The sequence below is a fragment of the Corvus cornix genome, chromosome 4 (assembly GCF_000738735.6).
Source record: "Corvus cornix cornix isolate S_Up_H32 chromosome 4, ASM73873v5, whole genome shotgun sequence".
Taxonomy (NCBI): domain Eukaryota; kingdom Metazoa; phylum Chordata; class Aves; order Passeriformes; family Corvidae; genus Corvus; species Corvus cornix.
In genome coordinates, this window is record NC_046334.1 from 7946418 (window position 1) to 7971013 (window position 24596).

The 24596-nt window shown below is 37.1% G+C and overlaps 1 long non-coding RNA gene across 2 annotated transcripts in view; it reads left to right on the plus strand.

The window, feature by feature from the left end:
• LOC104693707 overlaps positions 1-24596 on the plus strand; it is a 46654-nt gene that overhangs the window by 16938 nt on the left and 5120 nt on the right. Inside the window, exons 3-4 of one of the 2 annotated variants that reach the window (XR_752605.4) lie at positions 860-1033; positions 16712-16782. This is a non-coding gene — a long non-coding RNA (uncharacterized LOC104693707). Of the gene's footprint in view, positions 1-859; positions 1411-16711; positions 16783-24596 lie in introns of those variants that run through there. The other variant, XR_002273506.2, reaches the window with a different exon arrangement.

Genomic DNA, 24596 nt, shown 5'->3' on the forward strand with positions numbered 1-24596 from the left:
ACTTACAGATCAAGTGCATCAAAAAAGCACAAAATATTTCTGTCTTCAATAGATACAGCATAAAGGAGCTGCACGTTGGTGCACAGATAGTTAAAAGAAAAGCTGCAGTTTTGAGTAAGTGCATATGCAATTTCTGTAGACAACTGCCATTATCCTGTGAGGCACAAATATTGCCAAATTATTAAACTAATTACAGATATTAAACTAAATATCAGTCTTCAAACCCTCTGTTGTCTTTTTTTCTTCCTTTGAAGGCTTTTTAGTATTTTTTATTACTGTGAATACCTATAAAACTTTTAATTTGAATAATTTAGAAATTTGCATTTAATTTTATTATATTTCTTTTCATGTTACTGCAGTGTTGTCTTTGGGCTTTTAATTGATTTTTTTGTTATTGTTAAACACTTTGAAACTTCTGAAATGAACTGCATGAAAAGAATAAATAATGACCCAGTCTTAAGAGAAAACCAGCAATATTTTATTAAAGAGAATCTTTCACAGAATTAAATTTTGTGATTTTAGTACTTTCTGAGCAATTACAATAGCATTTGTAGCAGGTCTTATGGAAATAACATATCTGCATCTATAGAGCAGGCATAGAAAATGCTGCAAGTACATGCCTTTGATCTAAATGACAGAAATAAATTTTCTAGGGACACGGTCGCATTAAGCATGTTTAAACTGACCCATATTGCTTGAAGTGCAGGTAGAGTATTTCTCTTTTTGATCAGGCCATTTGATTTAAAGTATAAAGAAAATTAAGTTATATGCAGAATACATGTAATATAATTTGACACATTAACTCTTACAGATGGAGGTTAATATTTTATCTATTCCCTGTTTTTTTCCCCTTCTGCAGTTAAATTTATCACGAGTCTGCAGGCATGACTTGCTGCTACACATGGACATGAACAATTAAGTTTTCAGCCAGAACTACAGTGAGACACTCCAATCCAACTGCACTCACTAAGCCTTTTGGTAGCTGCATTGATAAGGTGGAAAGAAGTTCATGTGCAAGAAATCTGAAGTAAAGGTGCAAATCTCATTCTTGGCTGGTATTTTGTTATCTATGAATAAGTTGATCCTGAGTGGCATCAGAGAAGCTTTACTCTCAGTGTTTCTGTTTCTTTTAAAACTATCCTAAATCTTTTGGACTCTTATCATTACAGGGAACTCAAATTTGTTAATGTTGTGATTTGAATTACCATTTCATAAAGTTTTAAGCAATTTTTCGGAAAGTGTTCATTAATATTCAAAGCTTTTTAAAAAAGTCATAGATTTGTGCCTAACATTCAATAAGACACATTTTAGTTGCTTTTTATAGATCTGGAAGTTGGAGATGTGCTTTTGTAGTTTAAAGCTGTCATAAATGCCTTAAATCATTATGATTAAATTAGAATATTGAAAATACCATCAAACTTGTGTTCGGTTTTTTTTCCCACATATCCAAAGGCTCTAGGATTCTAAAATATTTTGCAAATAAAATAATGAAATAATCAATCAGTTTTTTCAGTTAATCATTAAGTTACTGTAGTTGATTTTGAGTACAGCATACTGCTGTGTTTACTGCTTGTTTGAATAGTACAAGGGTTGGCCGTCTAGGTTTCTACAGAGCTATAATATTTTAAACTCCCTGGAGAAAAGAGGCAGACTAAATCTAAGATGACTGTTGAGTGAAATCTGACATATTTAAAGAAGATGCTTCCATTGTCTGACCATTCAGATGGTAACTTCTGAACTACTTCTTACCTGTTGAGATACCCAGCATGTAGAACTCCCGCTCAACACTGTCAGATTGAGGAGCTTGCCGTTTTTTTCATTTTTATCAGAACACTCACAGTACTTTGGGTTTGAGTGTAAACACATGTGTTAGAAGTTTTCTGGCTTTTTCTGCAGCCTGCAAGACCTGGATGCTGCCCCAGGGGATAATTCAGAACAGGAATCTCTTGTGACCAGCTGTCTGAAGAGCTTACTGAGTCCAACTTCATACTTGACTAAGTTGGCTGTGTTGGGTTACATTCAGAAAATTATTCCTCTAGAAATTCCAGTGCTAAGTAGGCTGTAGGGCTTCAGGACTATTACTGTTCTCCACCTCTTTGCCACCTTTTGCTTGTGGGTACAGGGTGTGCTTGTGTGTATGTCTAGGCACAGTGTTAAATTTTGTAGACTTGTCACGTTAGAAATTTGTGCAAGCACTCGAAGTGAAGAGGATACAGCCCTTTTGGAACAATTTTAAGTACACTCATTAGCCTAGTGAGGTCATGGAAGTGTGTTTATGGGGGCAGGGCTGCAGCAGAGTCACTGCAAGTTTGTTGTGAGGATATGTTGAATTATTTTTTGATTAATGGTATACAGGCCCCAAAGAAATAAAAAACTAATACTAGAGATACAAAACTATGTTGCCAAAAGATTTACCAGTGTGATACAGGAAGAGATTCTTGTATAAGACTTAATTTGTAATTATGAATCATAAGATCCTGTCTGTACTCAGTTCTTAAATACATAATTCATGAGTAAAACCTGAGTAAGTTTCTCAGCCAATAAAAACAACAGTGAAATTGGAATTTAGGGGATTACAAGCACAATAAATTTGACGAACAGTTATAGCTTTTCAGTCTTTTTCTCCTTTAATAGAAATGAGAGAAAGAAGTTCTTGTAACCTAGAAAGTCAAGTAGCTGTATTTCCACTTGAGAGCTTTTATGGGAAGGTGCAGTTAAACACAAAGCTTAGAGTAGCAAAACTTAGGTGAAATTTAGTTTAATAGACAAGATAATATGAAATCTCATTGTGTTTAAATAGCAGAAGCCAATGAAGAAAAGCTTCCAAAAATCTGAGGCAAAATTTCCCGTGCTTTTTCACAATGAAGTATTTGCTTGATGCTTTTCCATAGACTGAAAGAACTTCCATACTGTTTTTCTCAGTTTTCAGTACACATTGATGTCCAGAACACCTCAGTTCTTGCTCAAAGTTGGTTGTACATTGCATGCATGCTACAGAGAGATAAAATTCTAACAATAAATGTGCTGTGCCCTTGATTATTTTTTTAAAATACTGGATATAAAGGGTACTGCTTGTTCAGAGAAGCATCTGTTATGAGATTAGTCAAAGAGATATCAAATGCAGTGATAAAAATTTCCTTATTGTTCAAGAAACTTTACAGTGAGCTGGGAAGAAGAATGTGGGATAGTGAAGAGCAGATTAATGAAAAACTTGGAAAAAGTTTGTTGACATTCACAACATTTTTTCTTGGTGTTTTCCTGGAAGCATGGAATGTAAAAAAAAAATATTTTATTTCATGAACTAAAATACTGATTAGACTGGCCAAAAATTAAGTGATTAAAATTGTAGTTTACAATCTCAAATCAATAACTCATTTGTCAAAAAGAATTTGACAATTCAAATCTCACTCTAAATTTTTCTGAAATAATCAAAAGAGGAAAGATGGGGAGAATGGAAAGCAATAGGTGGGTCTCTCTTCATATTTGAGAGTGGATGGTTTGGATATTTCCTGAAAATCTTCAGAAGTCTTTTGAAATGCTTTGGATGTCAAAATGGAAACACCTGAAGGCCTGTTATCAAAATAATGGCATCTACAGTCTGTGAACTTGGATCAAGAGAAATGACTCTTCTCCAATGATAGGGGACTGATGGATTCCACTCGCAGACAGTGACTTGTGTGACATGACTAGATAATAAGGGCTTTTATAAACTCCTTTGCCTATTTAAGGGCCTAAAAATGAATTCTGAATCACAGGCCAAGATCAGGCACCCAGAGATGGATTCCTTGCTATTTTTAAGAACTCTTGAGACTGCAGCTACGGATGGTATCTATGCACACTCTTTGCTTTAGTGGTAAAATATTCTGTCCTCTTTAGTGAACAAGGGAATAGCTATTCCTGTAATTTTTAATATAAGCTTAGAAAATGTAACTGACAATGATAACCTCAGTGAACCATCCTGGAGACTACAGGTATTCATTAAATAATAATCATTCTTTGTAGTGCATTAGCACAAGGAACCTTAGCAATGGACAATGAAGATGTTCTGCCAGTTAGGAAAAAAGCCTCCCCTGGCAGAAAGACCTTCCACTTTATATTCTCAGTGTGCCACAACAGTTGGATGCAGCAGATGATAGAGCAGATAAAATGCTATAGGAGTCTTTTTGGTAGTATTTAATATTTAACTCGTAACGTAGACATCTTCAAGAGTATTCTACAGATTTTAAAGTATGAGAGTGTGATTAAAAGAAAGGTGTGTGGTCTTGTGTTTCAAAGAGAAATTCAGCCTGTTGGATTCATTGTAGTCACGTGAGATCAAGTAAAATATCAAGCTCCTTTGTATTAACTGAGTAAATATTTTATTCGGACTAATTAGAGTATTGTTTTACAAACATTAAAAGGCTTGCTAAAATCCATGTCATTCATTATTTTCATTAAAAATATTGGTATTAGGTCTTTGGAATAATTACAAACAGCAATTCTTCCTAAGATAAATGAGTAGGATTAAAAATAAGCACATACAAAGCTATTCATCAATTAAATAAATCAGCCCATGCTATGAAAACTTCATGGAAAGATACCTTAGAGACTTAGTTAATATCAAGGCATTACTTATTACAGGAATGCTGATTGGACACGATGAGAAGGAAATTTTAGAAGTATTGTCTAGATAAGATTAGAGGCTAATTTTCTTTCTAAAATACAGGGGAAGTAGCATGGACACAAAAACATTGTGATCTTTTTTTTTTAGAGTAACTCTAATACATCTGTGCGAAAAGCCAGATTATCCTGTATAATAGCATACAGACACAGGATCCAGTCGTGCCTATGTCACGTGTTGTATTCTCCTGACACCACACTCACCCCAAAAAGTCCTTCCAATCCCACCACTCTTTAGTCTTCAAATGTTTCATTTTGTGGCCCTGTTTAGGCTATTTCTTACCTACAAATCTGATGCCTTTGGAAAGCAGAGATGCAGGTCTTTTTTGCCAAGAGTATCAGAGATCAGTAGGTCCATCTGTAGGCACTGGAGTGATGTTCAGCAGTCTTCAAGTCTTCAGAGACCAAGTCAGTTTTAAGAACATGTCTGAGTTTGTGTGTTGTGCAGCTTGAGAAAACAAACAAATATTATTAGCCTGGGTGGCAGGGCAATGCCAGACTGACCAGACAGCATTTAGCACCTTCAGCAATATTGTGCCTTGTCACTGTATCAGCCCTCTCAAATATGCTGGGGGAACTGGTGCTGTAGTGACACTGTGTAACAGAGAGATGAGAAAAATGGTAGCTGAGGAGGAGCCAAGGGCCACCTCCGGCTTCCCTGCACAGTGTGACACCCACACTGGGTTCTCTCTGTCCCCCAACACTTCACAGCTGCTATCCATTCTCCCATTGTATCCCAGACTCCAGTTATCTCTGGGCTGTGTGGAGGAGTCTCACCGAGACCCTGTTGGCACATTGTCTGCAGAGAAGCTTCAGAGACCAAACTTCCTGTGCTGAGCAGCCTGTGAAGAGAGTTATGCATTCACTTGAGATGGAAACCAGCTTGCTTACCTGAGCAAATGGAACACTTAGCTGGAAAGTCGGAGAGCTTACTTTACTGTGGCAGCTTACCCTCATTATCACTGCAGCGTTAGTAAATTATAAATATCTACTCATTAGGAGAGGAAAACTCAAACACAAGCTCTGTTATTTCTACTGGGCTTCCTATTATTTTATTATTTGTAGTCCTGTAAACAATAATATTTCAAAAGTAAAATACGTTCATAGTGCATGTAACTTTACAAAGCAGCATCTTCTGCTACATATAAACAGCAGTACATGAGCAATTCCAGCTTGTCAAGTCTGAGTATGTACTTGCTGCACGCAGCCTCTAAACTGAAAGAGACCAAAATTTAAGTCAGAAATGTGTCACTTCCCCATATCCATTCTCCAGATCAGTTCTAAAAGGAATGAAAGACAGCTGCATAACATGGAAGGCCTCTGGTGTGCACGTTGCAGGGAGCAGGGCTGTGGCAACTGCTGAGGGAGCTTTGCTTCCTGCAGTGTGTGCCCTGGCAAAGTGTCTGCCATGAGGTATGTGTTGGCTGAAAGGTCTGCAGAATTACCTATGTATGTCTAAACAGGGATATAGCTAGAAAAGCAGGTTGGGTAGTGTGTGCAGACTTTATTTGAAAAAAAAACAACAAAACAGTCTGAGAACAAAAAGAGCTTTTCACTGCCTTGAGCCTGACTCTGGCCAAGTTCCAGGTGGATCCCTACTGCTGCCTGAAATTAGAGCTGTGTCAGTCTACACTAAGTTGTGTCTGGCTGCCTGTAGCCCTGGATGGCTCTTCTGAGAGCTACAGGTCATCCAGATTTGGGAGTGTCCATCTTCTTTTGCTTGGCCTCATTCCTTACATTAATGGCTAAGAGATAATACGATGTAAGACAATCTGAAAAGCTGCCTTTGACTCTACCTTTTCCTCTGAGAAAATCCTTTGGTTGGCAATGGTACACTTGGACTCCCTTTTGCACTTCAAGATTAAGAATATTGACTTAAAATATGCAGTGAGGAGGAGTTAACTCTTGCTTTCCATAAATATATAAGGCATTTTTAGTGTACACATTTACATAACGATTAAAAAAAAACCACTTTTTTTTTTTTTTTTTTTTTTTTACTATAAAGGACCTTTATTGATGCCTGATAATCTAAATAACCAGAAAAAAAGCTCATAAAAATTCCCTTACATGATGAAAAGGTATGAGAAAAAGTATTCAAGGAAATATATCTTGTTTCTTTGAGAATCTGAGCCTACAAAATCTATCCTAAGAATATACAACTTTGAGAATAGATTGAACTCTGAGGGGCAAATCAAGACCCTACCTTCTGCAAAGATTGATTTTAGGCTGCATTTGTCTTCATGTCTCCTGTAATATGCCTAAATTCACTGCTATATAATCAGGGTGGTTTGAGTTTTGAGTGCTGTAAAAAATGCGTAAAACCTCTGTATCTTTGCTTACTTTACATTTTCAGGTTTTCTTGTGACAAGACATAACTACATTAAATGTCATCCTGGCAGAACACAAGCATACTGTTGTGTGATGGTCTCACAGTCAGCAGTCTTGGCTTTACATTTTTGAATCTGAATGTGCGCAGCTCAAAATACAGGTTTATTAGGAGTCATCAATCCCAGTTTATGCAAAGAGCAGACAGTTCCTTTATGGTGGAGTCTGCTTGCTAGTCTGTTACACAGCTGGGTATAGCTGAAGAACAAGTAGGAGACAAATTAGGAAGTTTGATTCTTGAAGTAACTGGAAACATCCAAAAATATTCTCCATATCTCAGGTGGTTAACGAGAGCAAAGGCAGTACGAAGCACATCCTTCCGAGAATTCTGGCTCCTGAAGACAGCTTCTATGTCTTCTGGAAGGAGCGTACTTCTCTCTGAACTTCTCTGGAGACCTGTGTTGCTGCTAACGATGGCATGTGCTTACGTGAAGGCAGAAGGGTCCTGCCAGCTCTCAGCTCAGGAGAGCTGGCCTCTGCATTTGGCTTCATCCACTCACCCTACTCAAAAAACCCCACAACATCCTGCCCTACACTGCAGGAACTGGGTGTTTGATGTCCATTTAATTTCATTGCATCCTAATGTCTAATTACATCCTAATAACCTTACCATTTGTACTCTAGCTTGTACAACTTTTGTGTTTTTCATCTCTGTCTGTGAGTGGTTCTCTTGATATGGCTCATAAGTAACCTGTTGGCAATACGAAATAATGTAGGCACTAGGAGTGCTTATCTCTACAGTGTATCAGGGATTCTGTAGAAATAGCTCTTATGTAGATGTTAAACTAAATGCTGATAGTTCTCACCTTTTATTTTTAACACCTGTTAGCTCACTGCAAGATGTTCTGTAGAAATTGGGAGTTTGTTTACTTCAAATGTGGAATCAACTTTTTCCTACTATAGAAATGGCATCAAAATTTTGGAAATACTTAATGCTGTCAATGATAAGAGTAAAGAGCTAGGAAAGAAGAGGAAAAATGCTAAAAGCTCTTCCACCTCCTGTTCTGCCAATCCATCAGTATATCCTTTATTACATTTACAGCAAGTGCTTTGTCCAAATTCCAGGAGATGTAATTTCCATCAAAGTTTTTTCCATAATCCAGAAGAACTTATTATCAGAGAAAATGTCTTCTCTATATTTTCACTTTATTTTCACTATACTACTGGCTGTACTTCTAGAGTATCACTCACAATGAAATAATAATTTCCTTTTCAAGTCTTCTCTCCACAAAAATCCATCATTGTGTTGCATTCTTAGTATTTCCTTAGGTGTTTACTTCTCTGTGGTTTAGATACGAAGACAAATTTTCCCGCTGTATTAAGGTATTCTGTGATGTTTTGCCACAAAAAAAAAAAAAGCATAAGGTTTACCATGAGGATGTTCCCAAGATAAGGGAACATCCTTCTGGAATGCCTGAACAGGAGATTATATATAGTTGATATGCATCTTCATTTCTTTCCAGATCAGCACTTTTTATCTATAACACTGAATGGACCTTGATCAGCTGTAAAACTATTCTGAGTTTCTCACTGAGTTCCGAGGCAACCAGACTGCTTTTTGAAATCTGTGTATTTACACTAATTCTTTGGAACAGATCTCTTTCCTGTCTGGTGTTCATAGAACATACAGAGCTCATGTCTACTGAGTATTTCATGTGCACACAGTTCCTTTTTCCATATAAATTTTTTAATGAAACAAGATGTGGCTTCTGAAGCTGGTGCTGTGAGAGTTTTTCTTATATGAAAAGCCCCTTCATTAAAGATAATATTTAATTTTTATTACAAGCTTTCATTTTACAAAGATATTTTTCCTGTTACTTCTCAGAGTACTCTGTGTGTTATAGGTGGCAAATTGATTGACTCATGGGTAATTATTTTTCATTTATGCAGAATTAGTACTATTGGTGACAACTCTGAAAGTCCATCAATAGTCTGATGATAATACTACACAGCGCTACTGCATTTTCTGTCAAACAAAACAGTATTCACATCATGAGGCCAGAGAGAAGGCCAGTCTTAGAACAATTAGGGTTTTTTTTCTTTAAATAGATTATATTTTCAGTTCCTTATTTCATTGTTTCCAAAGGTGGAGCAGGTAACACAGTAACACATATAGTTGTGTTCGACCAATAGAGTAAATTCCTAAACTTTCTCCTTCAGAAAAGTCAGATACAATGTCTAGGGTAGAAGTTAAAGCTGACTCGTGATCAAACTAAGGCACTTGACTGAAAGTCTATCCCTAAACAGCCTCTTGAATAATCCCTGAATAAACAGTGGTTCTGTGAAATATTCTGCATAGAAGTACAAATGGGTAAGTTATAATAGGCTAGCTTACATGTGTTGTCAAGTGTCTTGTGGACATTTTATTGTTGCTGTGTCTGGAAACCTTCAAAGAAAGAAAAGAAAGAAAAATTCAATCTCCTTCTGAACGCAGGGATCCTAACATCTTAATAAGGCTGTGAAATCACCTTCAATCAAAGAACAAATCCTTCAAAAAGTTATTTGTTTTTCTTGGACACAATCAATGACTTTTCCAAAACCAGCAGGCTTTCAAGTGAACTAAGACAAAGGGTTGTGTGAAATCAGAGATGCTTACACTGGTGTTTTATGGGATAATGATCTTTCTTCAAGTCTGATAAAACATTTATGGAGTTGCTATGAGCTCCCCATGATGTTACTAATGTAGTTGATAGTTAGGGAAGAAACAGACTAACAGGGGTACTAACCATTGTCTTAGAGCAACTGTGTTTTACTGTCTGAATTCCAGATACTTTGTAAATGATCTATGAAGCTATTGCTAATTATTTTATGGAGTTATCTGTAGCTTTAATCAGGAAATTAATTACTGCTATAGCTGTATGTTTCTGTAATATAAGATATCCTTTTCCTGATTCCCATATAGAGGGGAGTGATTACAATTTAATATGTGTCTACATGCTTTCAAATTATATTATAATATTGTAATACTTTACAGTTTATATCAGATTCAAAGCAACGCTTCAGTGCCTTCATTTGCCTCCTCAAATGGAGGGCAGTCCATGCCTGTTGAGGATGACTGGAAAGAGATATCACCTCTTCCTTCAGAGACCATACTATGGGTCCTTATGAGATGAACTGAATGCAGCTTTAATTAGTGAAAGGAAGTTAAACTGAAATGAAGTACTAGAAATCTCTGTTATTACTTTTACTAGAGAAACTCTTCCTAGTTCAGCTGCTCTTATTGAGACAGAGTTGTCGTTGAAAAAAATTATCTCATTTTGTCATGTCTACATTTTTCCATTTGCAATTTTTTTGTTAATATATTCCTTACCAGTCCTACAGCATTTGCCTACACAACCATATCAGTGAGAAGGATTTTCTCTACTTTTTAAAATGTAACATTCTCCTGTATATTTTCACTTGATATCCCACACAGACTTCTGATAAAGTAAAAATGCCACCAAAACCAACAAACAAAGCCCCAGTTATACAAGATCACTCCAAACATCTGGAAGCAGAACACCTAATAACAGAACATAAAGAACAGAACATTGATTTTCTGTAATTCACCAGTTGGCATATCAGCAGAAAGCAGAAACTTACTTTCTGAATGAAATTATCCAATTTTCTTTCCCTAGTCCATACCCCATTTCAGTGTAGGTGATTCAAAACTATTGATTTGCATATGCTTGCAGTACACTATTGCCTGAAGAACTCATACATTAAGAGTGAGCAAAACCATTCTTCCAGTAAACACTCTCTTGGCTATTTAGAATAGACACTGAGCAAGTGAAAGAAGTCTTGTATCAAAATTCAGCTTAGGTATTTTCTCATAAACTGTATAATCTTTAGCGATTGAAGTTGTACTGAATCAATAAGATGCCTTTATTCCTACCCAAAGGTTTTTTGGGACTACTGCCTAACAATCAGTTCCCAACCAGCCAATTGCTTTTTGATTTTTCTTGCACATTAGAAAGTAGCCAATTAAAAGCTGATTCCTGGAGAAAAAAAGAGGGAAGATAACACCTGCTTAGTAAATGGCATAAAATAGCGCTAAAGTAAGGATGTATTTAAAGTGAGAACGTATGAACGCAGATGTGCTTTTCTTTATGTGAATTGCTAATAATGTTTCTAAGACTTTTGGGAAACTTGCCTTTGTTGATCTGTTCATCAAAGAGTTAAAAGAACAAAATTGTGAGAGAGTTTTGCTTCACATCAATCATTCGCTTCAGAATTTGAAGATCACTCTTCCCTTTTAATCAGCACATGGAATATATTCTCTTTTCTTGGAGAGGGCAATTTGTTCATTACTAATTGAAGTAGACTAATTATAAATGATTAGCATTTGAAGAAGGCTTTTAACTGCTATATAAGACCAGTTCAGTGTGCCTTTCTCTGCACTTCTCATGAGTGTAACTTAAAATACATGATTCAATAAAGACCTCTGTATAAAATAGGATTAAATGTACTTATAAGTCTTTAGCAGTCATTTCTGCTGGTCTTTAATCCTAAACCAAATGATGCTAAATATGCAGAATCACAAAAGAGAGAAATCAGGTAATTCAGTATAAACATGCTTGCCTTCTGTGAGATATTCCTACTACTTTTCCAAGCACCATTTTACTGCAAATACTGTTTCACAAAGAATGTTAAAAATACCTGAAGCTTTTAGTTCAAAATGGAGAGCAACTCAAGAGGTAATACTGATCCTGTAAATCCAGATGGAAAGAGTCACAGAAATCTACACTGAAAATAATTGGACAGATTTTGTAGTTCCTTGGACTAGCCGTAACAGTATTGATAGGAGCATCAGTTTAGAATAAAACCATTAAAATAAATTGTTTACAAACCTACATATGTCTAGAACAGAAATAGATTTGTTAGCTCGTTGTCCCTCTCCTTGCTGCCTGGTTATGACAATAGATTCTGTATTACTCTTCACAGTTTTCATCCTGTGAACATGAATGTGACCCCTGCCCTTAGAATGGATCATGTTCGCAAAGCTAGGACAGGGAGAAGAGCAAAGGGAAAAAGTGAAGTGACTTTTTGCTAGAAGCCCTTCTGGGAGACCAGTTTTGCTCCTGGTGAAAAGATTTTTCATTTGACTTTTCTATTTTGTCCTGTGCAATTTGTGTCAGTTCTCCAGCCTCTGTCTTCTTTGTGAAGGCCTCTATCTCTATAAAAATTCCTTGTAATTCCCCCTCTCCTTCCCATGAGACATTTTAGGACCACCTTTGAACATGAACAAGGACCAGTCTCGAACATGAACAAGGAGATGCAACCAGGTGTCCCCCCATGAGAACATCTCTACACAGCATCATAAATGTGGGAGTTGTGCATTTGGCTGTGCCCTGTATGAATGCACCAATGAATATGCCTGCCCAGCTGATCTGAGAATAAAACCAAACACCAGATGCCAAAAATTGCAGTGCACAAGAAAAGCACAGTCATGGTATCTTGTAGTCATAGACCTTAACAAGAATCACTGTCAGGTTTTCTGCGGCTTCATAGTAAGGGAAATTTTTTATTAATGGGGTGGAGAATGACGGGGAGATATTTTTTACTTTGTCGTGTGAGAGAAAGGTAGAGTGGTTAAAATATGGAGACTGAGATGAGAAGTTGTTTGGAGTTCCTGCTGCTGAATTACTGGAAATTGCTGAATGGGGAATTGGGTGGGGCTAGGATGTACTTAGCATTAGGAATAAAGACAAATAGATTGTGTTTCCTACAAAAAAGTGACCTAGTAGTGGAAGAATGTAAAGAGAGGGGTGATGTGGATACAATTTTGTAGTAGAGGACCAGTCTTTGCAGCAGCATTTTAATAAGTGGGGGGATACCAAGTATGTCTTGTATTTATAAACAGACATGGCAGTGAAATGCTGGTTGTTCAGATTTAAAAAAATGGGAAAAAATGGTTCAAATGAATATCAAGATGCCTGTTTTAATTTTGTAGAGTTTGAAACATTGATAGCTGGTCACTCATGAAAAGATGTCAGAGAGACAAGGAGGCAAGGGGTCAGGGATGCTGAGTTAGGGCTGTTAGTTGCTTTAAAAAAGTAGTTAAATTTAAATTTGCAGGTATGGGTAGACTGAGATAACTTAAAGGCAATATTGAAGGAGACAAAATAAAAATATTTTGGATTTGCCACCAAGAACCGGTAAAATCTAAAGAGATCTGTGGAAGAGAGATGGTGGGAGAAAATTATCACAGTGCAGAGTCAGAGAAAGCAAAAGGGGACTGATTTCAAGAGGAACGTAGCTGTATTGAAGGGAGCTGGCAGTTCAAGGCAGGACACAGAGTGCTATTTCTGAGCATAAAGAGATTAAACAGAGAGGAGAAATGGTAGTTAAAGAGGCTGGGGTGTGGGACAAGTGTGTTTGTGCTGTGACATGAGAGGATGGGAAAGTAAGGCAGCGATTAAAAGAGGGAATAAGAACAGAGACTTGCAAAATCTGAAGTTGTTGTTCCAGTTTTGTGATAGGTAAAATGAAAGTAAGTAGCAGGGAGGAAAGACAAAAGATGGTGATGAAAAGCAAATGGAGAGGACTGAAGTAAGTTCTAAAAATATGTCACAGATGTTGCTTGAATCACCAGACGGTGATCTTTCTGCCTACTGAGGATGATGAAAGTAGGCAGGTCCAGATATTACCGGACAGACTGAATCGTTCTGTACTGCTCTGATCCAGGCTGCCTTGTTTTCAGGCTAAGGCGCTGTAGGGGGAAGCTGGGGGTTGAATTCCTTGTAATTAGGCTGAGGTGGATAGGGACACACATGTTTCTGCATGAGGCTATTACACAAGATGAGTGTCAGCTAAACCACTGAGTGACTTTTGAAGAGGCAGTGGGTTAAACCTGTGGGTCAAGCATGCCATGAACAGGTGTGTGAACATGCTCTGAGCTCTGAAAAGAGAATCTAGAAACCTAAACATTATTCTGTTGATTTTTCTTATTCTGCTGACATTGCAACAGGGTGAAATTGAGACAAGTTAATGTAGAAATAAAGTTTCAAATCAAAATCAGATATTCAGTATTTGCAAAGCCTTATTATTCAAGGAGACAACAAACAGAAACATCTTGGATCACACAGTTGAAGTCAGATATCCAAAGTCACACCTATTTCAGAAGTCTGAGTCCTTTTACAAATTGTTTTTAGGCTTTCCTTTTCATCCCTTTCTTCAGAGTTGATCTGCCATTATTGCGTGCTCTTGTTAACGTTTAGTAACTGTAGGGATGTTGATGTTCCAAACAAGAAGATGGCTGGGGATGTCCTTCTTTTCCTGTCTCCCTTGTAGAAAAGTATCTGGTGTAGCATAGCAAGAGTAATGAGATTTTTGTATTATATAGATAAAAGTACATTTTAGCTGTTATCTTCCAATGTTGCCATCTTTTGCACAGGTACTCTCTGCACAAACTAAAACCATCTGTAGAAAAATGGGTTATAAAGCCTCTCCTTTAAATATAACACAGAAAACCATTGAAGGGTAGTATGGCAAAGTGAACTACAAGTAGGTTGCAGGGCTTATAGTTCAAGTATTCTAACAAACTCATCAAACCAGAATATAAACCACTAAGTATTTAAATATCCTTGCTATAATACAAAACTAAATACCCTGTATTTTTTTTTATATGGCAGGAGATTCTTCCAAATATATTTACCATAGTTTTTTTTCCCCATTATCTCCTATTTTTTTTTTGCAAATTTGAGCTCAGAAATACTTACCTGTATAAAAATTCGTGACATTCCTCCTCCTCTCTTAATTTCTCTGTTCTTCTTTCCTATCTCATATCAGAAGCAAAGTGTAAGTGTATTCGCAGATTTCTCTTTTTTCTCTCCAGCTTTTCTCCACCAGCAGGCCTTTGATTTGAAATTGTAAGGCTCTAAAATCTTCTGCCAGCATTCTTATAAACAGATTCAACTTGTCCTTTTATCGGTGCTTCAGCATGTAGCCAATTTCCTCTCTTTTCTTGCAGTTTAGAAGACCTCAGATAATTCTTCCTCTGTTCTCTCACAAATATATGAAATTCTAAGTAGTCATCTAACTTCACATTCATGAGGCAATTTCATCACGACCAAATTGCAGACTTGGCAAAACATTGTCCATCTGCCTTTAAAAAGATTTAAGAAAGGGTTGAATTTCAGAGATGGTGGTACAGACAGTTTAATCTACTACGTCTGCTTGTTCCTTTACAGAATAGCCTTGTTCTTTTGCATATCCCAGAATGGAATGCTTAAACTGTTGTTGAGCTTAGTTAAAGTTTCCATTCAATTCACCAGTGCTTCGCATTTTATTTGATAAAAGACAAGGTCACTGGGATTCATAGAATTTGACCTAAAACTGCTGGTTGCATGAAACAACGCAATTCTGTATCGGTCTTTAGAAAGGACTGATCTGATGTCAGTATGCACTCTCGTGGCTTGGCTCCAATTTTAGCCTGCTGAAGTAGAAGTGGTGAATGCTTTTACTTGTGTTCCAAACTCTTAGTTAATGCCTTTGCAGATAGGTTATCTAGGAACGGTGTGATATATTAATCCCTCAGGTTTGGTTAGATAACCCCTTCCAAAGCTTTAAGAAGCTGCCGCCTCAGATTCTTCAGTCTGAATCCGGTCAGATCATACGGAATCCAGTTTTTTCCCCCCTTTCCTCTTCATTTTAGGACTTTCAGTCTGCACGCTGTAAGCATCCACAAAGGAATGCGAGCAGCTGCAGTTGCAGAGACATGTCTGGTAAGCAGCAATGTGTGATTCGCAGTGGCACGGCCTGATGCATGGAATTCTTTTAAAAAAGTATTCATCCCATCTCTTTAACAGTGTGTTTAAATGTAGAACAAGCAAAAATTCTGGCTCACTGTCCTGTCTCAGCGGTCACTGTCCCTCAAACAGTGGTAGTCTAAATATTTCAATGTTAACTTCCAAGCACACGAAATCTGCTGCAGTCAGGAAAGATATTAAATACTAAAAAAAGAAACATACTGACTAAGTTGCTGGCTCTCTCAGTCTGAACAGGCTCATACATCTTTTACCCTCGATAGCTTTAGACTCTGACGTAAGAGAGGAAGAGTGGCCATGTACTCAGAGAGAAGGCATTTTCATTATGTCAAAAATAGATGGCTGAAAACTAAAGTGTGGCTAGTGCTGAGTGTACTTCCTTGGCAGGAGCTGATGCCATTCTGAATAGCAAAGCCTTTGAGATGTTTCAGTAGTCCTGTATTATTTATTTTGATCACATAAATGTTTATTGTCTGTCTCTAAAAATAGATGAAGTGAATTTGAGAATGTTGCAATGTGAATAAATGGCGAGTCGGTGAAAACTCTTTTGGCGATGTATCTAAGCCACAACCAACCAACCACACACAATTTTGTTATATAAAGATTTTGGGGAGCAGGGGGGAGTTAATGTCTGTAGGCTTATTGGCTCTGTGTACATTTGCTATGACCCTTTTGTTTGTGAAATAACCCAGGAAAGAGATAGGAATCAATGCAGCAGAGTAGGCAGTGTAAACGAACTTGTGCATGTTTCAAATAGAGTTGTTAAGATCTTATCTTGTCATGCTTGCCCAAATGATAACAAACCCCAAATACATTCTAACTACTACTAGCTACTCTAAACCACACTGTAGACATGGATATTTTGAGCAATAATCCAGAAATTTATAGCAACAAACTTTGCTTTCTCTTTTTGCCAACAGTACCTAACTGTTTGCTGCTGCAAGCTGAACTCAAAGATGCTGATGTGTGTAACTGTTGTGATGGGTTTATGGTAAGTATTTGAAGCAGAATTTTTCTTCTTTTTTTTTTTTTTTTTGAGACTTATGACCTATATTTCAGTTAGTTGTGGAAAAGCCTTGGAGTGGTTATGAGCAATTCTTGTGATTTTTCAGCTATTCTGAAATCTTATTCCTCAGTTTGTGTCCTGTGCAGTAGGATACCAATTATAAAAACGTATTTTAGTGGGTTTTGAAATGGTGTAGTCTTCTAAATACTAGTGAATATTTGAATTGTGATCCCTTATTGAATTGTGCCCTTTATTTGATATGTTGTCAAATGCCATTTCAAATTTCTTTCTAATATTTCATCAGACTGATGCTTCTTTTGTCTCTTCCATCATCTCTTCCACCATTACAACATAGCAGTTAGAATAACAGTCCCACTTAAATAATCTGTTTAACATTTTTATAGGTTAAATAACATCTTTTTCCCAAGACAGAACCACTTTTATGAGATTTAATTAGACATTCAGCACCATTAAAATAATATTTAAAAATAATCTTTAACATTTTGGTCTTTCCAGAAAAGTTAAAAAAAAAGAAAAAGAAAAAAATCTGTGTGATTAGGAGAATAGTAGCCCTGAGGTTATTCTCTCCTATCTGTTAAAATCCATTCCTACCAGACATAACAAGAGCTCAACTTCATGGCAAAATTGATTTGAAGTGCATCTTCACTCTTGACTTTCTCTGCGGTGGCTCATTTCCCTTTTCCGTGCTCCTTTGCAATGGCATTCTTCCAAGCCGTGAGACTGAGAAGTACAAGCCCAACACTGATTTCAGCAGGGAACTGCAGAGACATTTGCCCTTTATTGTAGATGCAGACCATAAATTGAATCCAGGGAGAGCAGCATCCTGAAATTACCCCAGGAGTAATTTTTCTAGACCAGACATTTAGATGATGAGCATTGTTCCCTTTTGCTAAGCTTTTTTAATATCATAGAAAGTCAAGCATGCTCCTACTGTAAACATTGTATATCCCTTTTTTATACATGATTTTTACAAGAACCCTTTTGGGCGGCAATACAAATGCAAAAAAGGATCCAAATTAATTCAGAAGATCCAATTTGGAACTTCGCGCAATAAATAACTGCTGAGTGTGGATTTTGATGGAGCATAATTTATCAGATAAAACTGCAGGTCACGGTGTATTTAAGGCCACTACTTCTAATACTGGATTTTCTTGTAAAATCAATTAATTGATTAATTAATTATAGTCAGTCATTTATCATCCTAATGCAGACACTTTTTCTCCCTGAAAGTCAGAATATGCCTGTCTCATAGGAGTCATGCTTTCCAGAGCACTTTTTATTTTATTGGATTAGTTTGGAAAGGGAGAAGGCAGACCTCAAAGCTACACAGGCAGACAAAACCAATCACTTTGCTTCCTCTACAGAAGCAAAAATCACAGGCAAAACTTTCATCTGCAGGGAAAGAGATATTACCAACCTAAACTAGAACCTGAGGTTGTTGTCATCCTTGCCCAATTGAATGTAGGGATCGTATTCAGAAATAGTTTTTGAGACTTTTCACAGGAGTTGAGTCTATACAGTGTTGCCAGAATGGGTTTTTAGTAATAGTCAAAAATTCCTCTTAGCTTGCACCAGTTAAAAAAGAGGTTCCTGTTTGTTTGCCTGTGTATCGCCAAGGGGCGCACCTATCCAGTGGCATTTAAGCAGCACAGCATTCAACATGGTAGTAACCATCCTCAAAACCAATCACCATGTCAAAAATCTACAGGTTGTCTTTGTTGCCTTGTACAAGGGAGGGTTCAGAATGGAATCCAGAGAACACAGAGCAATTACATCCAGTTAATAGGAAATGCTGAAGATAAGAACCCATATGAACAACTTCAGAAGGTGTTTCGTATCCTTACCAGATTCTTTCCTTTTCTGCAGTTACTTATTTTTCCTATGTCTGTCACAATGAGGCACAGCCAGAGAGGTGGGGTCAGGGGAGATTGAAATCTACATCCTCTATGTATCTGCTTTGTCCAGTGGATCTTCTACAATTACTGCTCCTTTTGAATTTCTTCTCTTTTGAAAAGTGCAATTAAATATTCAAGGGGCCAGAAAGAAAAAAGGGGAGAAGTATCTGTGACGGGTGGAACTAATTATTCACATGCTGATATTTGAATCTAGCATCAAGCAATTCTTAGCTGGGGTTTATTTATGGACCTTCAAGTGTCTTTTTTTGATGTATCCTTCTATCACAGTTTAGCATTCATCGTTTAGCTGTCTATGATCAAATTTCCTATGATACCTGGAGGTGTATATATACTGACTATATATAAAAGCTTTGTCTCTAAGTTTTTTTTTGATTACACACCACTCATTTTGAGGAAGTATATGATTTAATCTACTTTAATTATGAATCCTTGTTTTCCTACTGTATGCTTTACTGCTCAGTTTTTTGACCATGTGATACATATATTTCAGTTATTTCTTTCATATAAATTTAATTTTTCCATGTGAATCCCAAAAAATAAATAAGCATGAAGAATTTATTAAATGTTAATTCTTCTTTGGAAATTATTTTTAGTGACAGTCTAGTCTGCATTGAAGTAATGTGTTATTCTATACAATTTTCTGCAAAAACAATAAAAAGGAAAAAAGAACAGAAACTCACAGGTTGAGTTTTGCAATCTTAAAATATGGCCATCATCATGAAAGTTCCTATTGAGATTACAGGATTAGATTCACAAAAGGAAGCATGCTTTTTACAAATTTAAATAATAATTATCCATTGGACAAGTTTTGGTCTCATTGTTCTGTATTCACTGTAAGTATGATGGAGAGGAAGCATTTGCTACTCAGGGAATAAAAAGAGCTCCATATCTCTGTTACTTGCAATCTCATTGTGCGGCTTGTGTATGACTTCTTTTGCCATGTTCTTCATGTCTGACAAGAAACAATGAGAAACTCAGCAAACTGTGAAAAAGTTCCATTAGACAGCATCTGTTTTCTGGTGCTTCCTTTTTATTTTTTCACCTTGAATGCGGTCATCTAGCTATTCTCCAGAATGTTTAACAACACTGGTTGAGGAAGAGATTCATAGCATTAGTGGATCACTAGTACATTTTTGTCAGTGGTCTGTATTTCTCCTTCAATAGATGTTGTTGTTTTTACACTTGGAACTACAGCATGAGTTCATTGAGACTGAACTTTAACATGGAAGTAAATAGTGATTATATCATGAAGTTTTTCTCTTGTGTGGGGAAAAAATAGGTAAAATATCCTTAAACATTTATCTCATTCCTTGTTGCATCTTGTAAAGAAGTCAGCATAGCAGATTTAACCAGGAAGCTCCAAAGTATATTTGTAGTCTGGATATTTGAAAAGTTCCTTTATTATGTTGGCATACAATATTGCTAATAACATTTTCCAAAGGAGAGCTGGGTATTTAATGCAACTCTCAAATTTTTTAAACAGAAAATGGAGTCATATGAAAATGCTGAATATATTCTAAATAAATAATTGAAATTTGCATATCATAGGGAAGTGCCTGCCATAGAGTAGTTGATTATAATGAGATTTATTACACAGGGAAAACATTTTTATATGCTGATTCAATTAACTTTGAAAACTTGCAGTAGTGTGCTAGTATTTCTTATTGCCATTACTTCCTTCCAAGGCAACAAATTTATTGACTGTGTTCAGTATAAGTCCTAGGAATGGTTTGGGTTTGAAGGGACCTTAAACATCGCCTAGTTCCAACCCCCTGCCATGGGCAGGGACATTTTTCACTAGACCAGGTTGCTCAAAGCTCCATCCAACCTGGTCTTGAGCACTTCAAAGGATGGGGCATCCACAGCTTCTCCAGGTAACCTGTGCCGGTGCCTCACCATCGTTACAGTAAAGAATTTCTTCCTCAAGTCTGATCAAAACCTACTTTCTCTCAGTTTGAAGCCATTCCCCCTTCTCCTGTCGTCCCAGGCTCTTGTAAATAGTCCCTCTCCAGCTCTCTTGTAAGTTCACTTCAGGTACTGGAAGGCCACAATTAGGTGACTCCAAAGCCTTCTCTTTTCCAGGCCAAACAAACCCAGTTCTCCCAGCCTTTCCTCACAGGTGAGATGCTCCATCCCTCCAATCAACTTGGTTTCCCTCCTCTGGAGTCACTCCAACAGCTCCATGTCCTTCCTATGCTGGGACCCCAGAGCTGGATGCAGCACTGCAGGTGGGGTCTCACCAGAGCAGAGCAGAGGGGCAGAATCCCCTCCCTCCCCTGCTGCCCACGGTGCTCAGAATGCAGCCCAGGACATGTTTGGCTTTCTGGGCTGCGAGTGCCCATGGCCAGGGCATGTCCAGCCTCTCCTCCACCAGCACCCCCGAGTCCTTCTGGGCAGGGCTGCTCTCCATCTGTTCATCCCCCAGCCTGGATTGATAACAGGAGTGGCCCCAACTCAGGTGCTGCAGCAGCAGCATTTGGTCTTTTTAAACCTCATGAAATTGCCATGGGCCCACTTGCTGAGCTTGCCCTCTGGATGACATTGAATGAACATATTATTTCTGCAGAGGCAGCGTGGATACATCCTGATGCTTAGTTTTCTTGCAATCAGGGTTATGCCATCAAGTCTTCTAGTTTCAGCTCTTCTAGGGCTTGACCCAGAAGTGTTACAAAGTTTTGGCCATTGAATTTAGTCAAACTGTACTAAAAATTGCTTTGGTATTCCATGGAGTTTTTCAGAGCTCAATTAAATATTTTCAAATAGCATATTACTGCAGCTAGAGTTATTCATTAATGCCAGATCCAGCACCCTTTGAAATAAATGTATTTTTAAGGCTCTGAACTTCAGACCATATACTCAAAGACAAGGAGGTATGTAAATGGAATGTGATTCCCTGTCCAAGATGAACACATGCTTCTGATCATATCTGTATGAAATATTTAATTCCTGGTTTAAAGCACTTCAGTGCTATTTTAACATTAAGCACATGAGTTGTCAGTTGGGCTGTTTGGGCTTAGAATCAGCCATGAAGCTGAGATCATGGTAATCAAGAAAGTTCTCAAATACTACTTAAGACTTTTCTCTTGGTTAAGAAATATAATCAAATAAATTTTCCTGTTTGATTTTCAAATTCTGAACTAATGGTTTGTTAGGTCATTACTATGCTCTCCTTCAAAATGATTCACTGAGAATAATAATACTCTATAAAGTAGCCTATTATTATAAATGAATAAAACACAACTTCTTAAGCAACAGGAACATGTGAAATGCATATCTTGGTCAAACTCTTTCAAACATGGGGAATTTTTGTGAGAATTATGGTACTTCAAAAATTATGTTTCCTTAATTTCTGCTATAATTATTTGACTTATGTCATGGAATCACTTCTTCTAACTACCTAATGTTATCTACTTTAAATGGTAACAAGCTTTATATTTATAACTTTACAGGATGGCTCATAGGTATTTCTAGAAGAACATCTTAAAAGAGAACTTGGGGCTCTAAGCAACAAAGCAGAATAAACCGCTTAAATTAACAAGCAACTTTTACTCAGATTAACGATTAGTGTAGTGAAAAAATATCATTGGGAAACTTCAGTAATGTGTTGCAGCAGAAACAGCTATTTTCAAAATTTCTCAGTCATTAAAACTCCTTAAATTTTACCCTTTCTCTCAGTCTATAAAACTATGTAAAGTTATACGGGATCAGGAAAGAGAGGAGGGGAAGCATGTAAAACTGAGCTATTTGTATCTTGAACTGGATGAAAAAGAAAAAAATAATATACAGTTTTTTGGGGTTTTTTTCATTTTTCCACAGCAAAAGACATACAGCTAGTCTTGATCAACTATGTTGCGGGATGAAAAACAGATGGGAAGGAGAAAGTTTGAATTGAAAATATAACCCAATAGTTATTTACTTTCCAGGGCAGAGATGGGAGTGACTATTAGAGAAGCCTCCTGGGTAACAACACACTAAAAACTCTCTGCCTGTACGGGTTGGAAAATATTTAACTCGATCCTGAAAAACTCTGTCGCTTATGCATTATGTAGCTGGCAATGTCAAGTATTCAGCTTGAAAAAGATCATCCATTAAAGGTTATAAACCTTGGTAAATGTGCAAATGAGAAAAAATAATGGCTGAAAGTAGAAAGCAAACTTGTTCATTTTGAATGAAATAGGACATAGATTAAATCTAATGACAACACATCTCCTGGCAAATAAAAATGGCCATTCAGTCCTGAATGGTGATGCTTATGGTCTTATAATTATTTGAGCTTTCTACTTTTCCCTTGAGCGTTATGGAATAATGGTCCCAAACTCTGAAGGGAAAGGGAAAGGTGTGTGTTCAACTCTTTTCGTGAAAAAAATTCAGCTTTTCTTTATATCTTCAAGGGCTTTATTCTCCTTATTTTGTCTCCTATTTAAAATCAACGTTTTATGCATTTTCGTCTTCTGGATGATACAGAAAGCTTGCTCTAATTCTGTCTTTCCAGTGACTCTAAGACTTGCACTTTTTGCCTTTCTTCATGTGTTGTTTAGCCAAGTCATGTCTTGGTTGCCATTAACTCAGTTTTACCAATACAAAAAGAGGCAATATTTCATATAAAAAACTTCCCAATGTGTAAAATTCACTACCACAACAGTGCAGCCTTCCCGTCCAAACAAACAAATGCTATCTGACAAAATAGTAGCTGGTGTAAAACTGATAGTTTTGAAGGATATGCTACAATCAGATAATCTTTTTCGTGTTGTTTTAGCAGGGTCTGATAAAGAATGTTTCCTCATGTAGGACATAGGAAATTTGTATTACTGCACTGAATTTGTTTAGCTGAAAGAAGTGGTCTATTTCCATAGTTTGAGACTGCTTGTGCAGATTTCCTTCCTACAAAGTAAAACCTGTTGGCTTCTGCTGCAGGGGAAAACACAGGCTTTATGACCCATTATGGAAAACATTTCAGTTCCTTAAGATGAGGCGAGACAAGAGACAGTTGTATAGCAGTATATCAGCTTGCAGTGAATCTCCTCCATCATTAGATTGTGTTAGGTTAGTTACGTCCCTCTTCTTGGTGAAATCCCAAGGCTCTGCTTAGTCTTTTGTGGCATTGGAATTCCTTGTGATCTATTATCAGATTATCCTTGAACAAGTACTGTATCTTTCACTCCTAGAAATAAGCAATCTGCTCTGTAGCACTCACCATTACATGGAGTCATTTATTACAGCAGAACTTTGTCATTCGATTATGCTTTTGTACGGAGCACATGGCCAAAAGTCTCAATCACAGGTGTCTGAAGTTGGTTAAAGAAGTTGTCGGTGTTCCAAACTTCAGAGATCTGGTGCTGATGTGCCTGTCTGCTATTAACCATGGCAGAGAGGGGCCTACGGCAGTCATTTGCTGACTTCTGATCCTTTTGCTCTCTCTTTTTTTCAGACTGTGAATATTTTCCTATGGCATGTGAAATACTTTTCCTTCTTTTGTATGTTATTTTTCTCAGCATGCAGTGAACTGATAAAAGAGAAAAATACTTAGCTAAAGCTTTGACTATTTTAGCCTGCTTATTATGTTCAAAACCTTGCTGTATGCCTTATTTTAACTTCTTTTTATCCACATTTTTGTGAGGAAAAACTGATTATAGGTATTACAGGTAGAGACCTGACTAACAGTAAGAGACTTGTGGCACAGAAGAAACCTGTCAAATTCATAGCCTAGTTGTTTTTGTGTGAAATGTTTTGTTATGCCATGTAGGTAGGGATTTAAATAGCTGATAATTCCGCTCCCCAAACAGGTTATCTTTGGTTTAGACTTAACTGCTGCTAGTAACTGCTTTATACCCAAGATAGGAATTCCTTGTGTTTCTGTGTGTA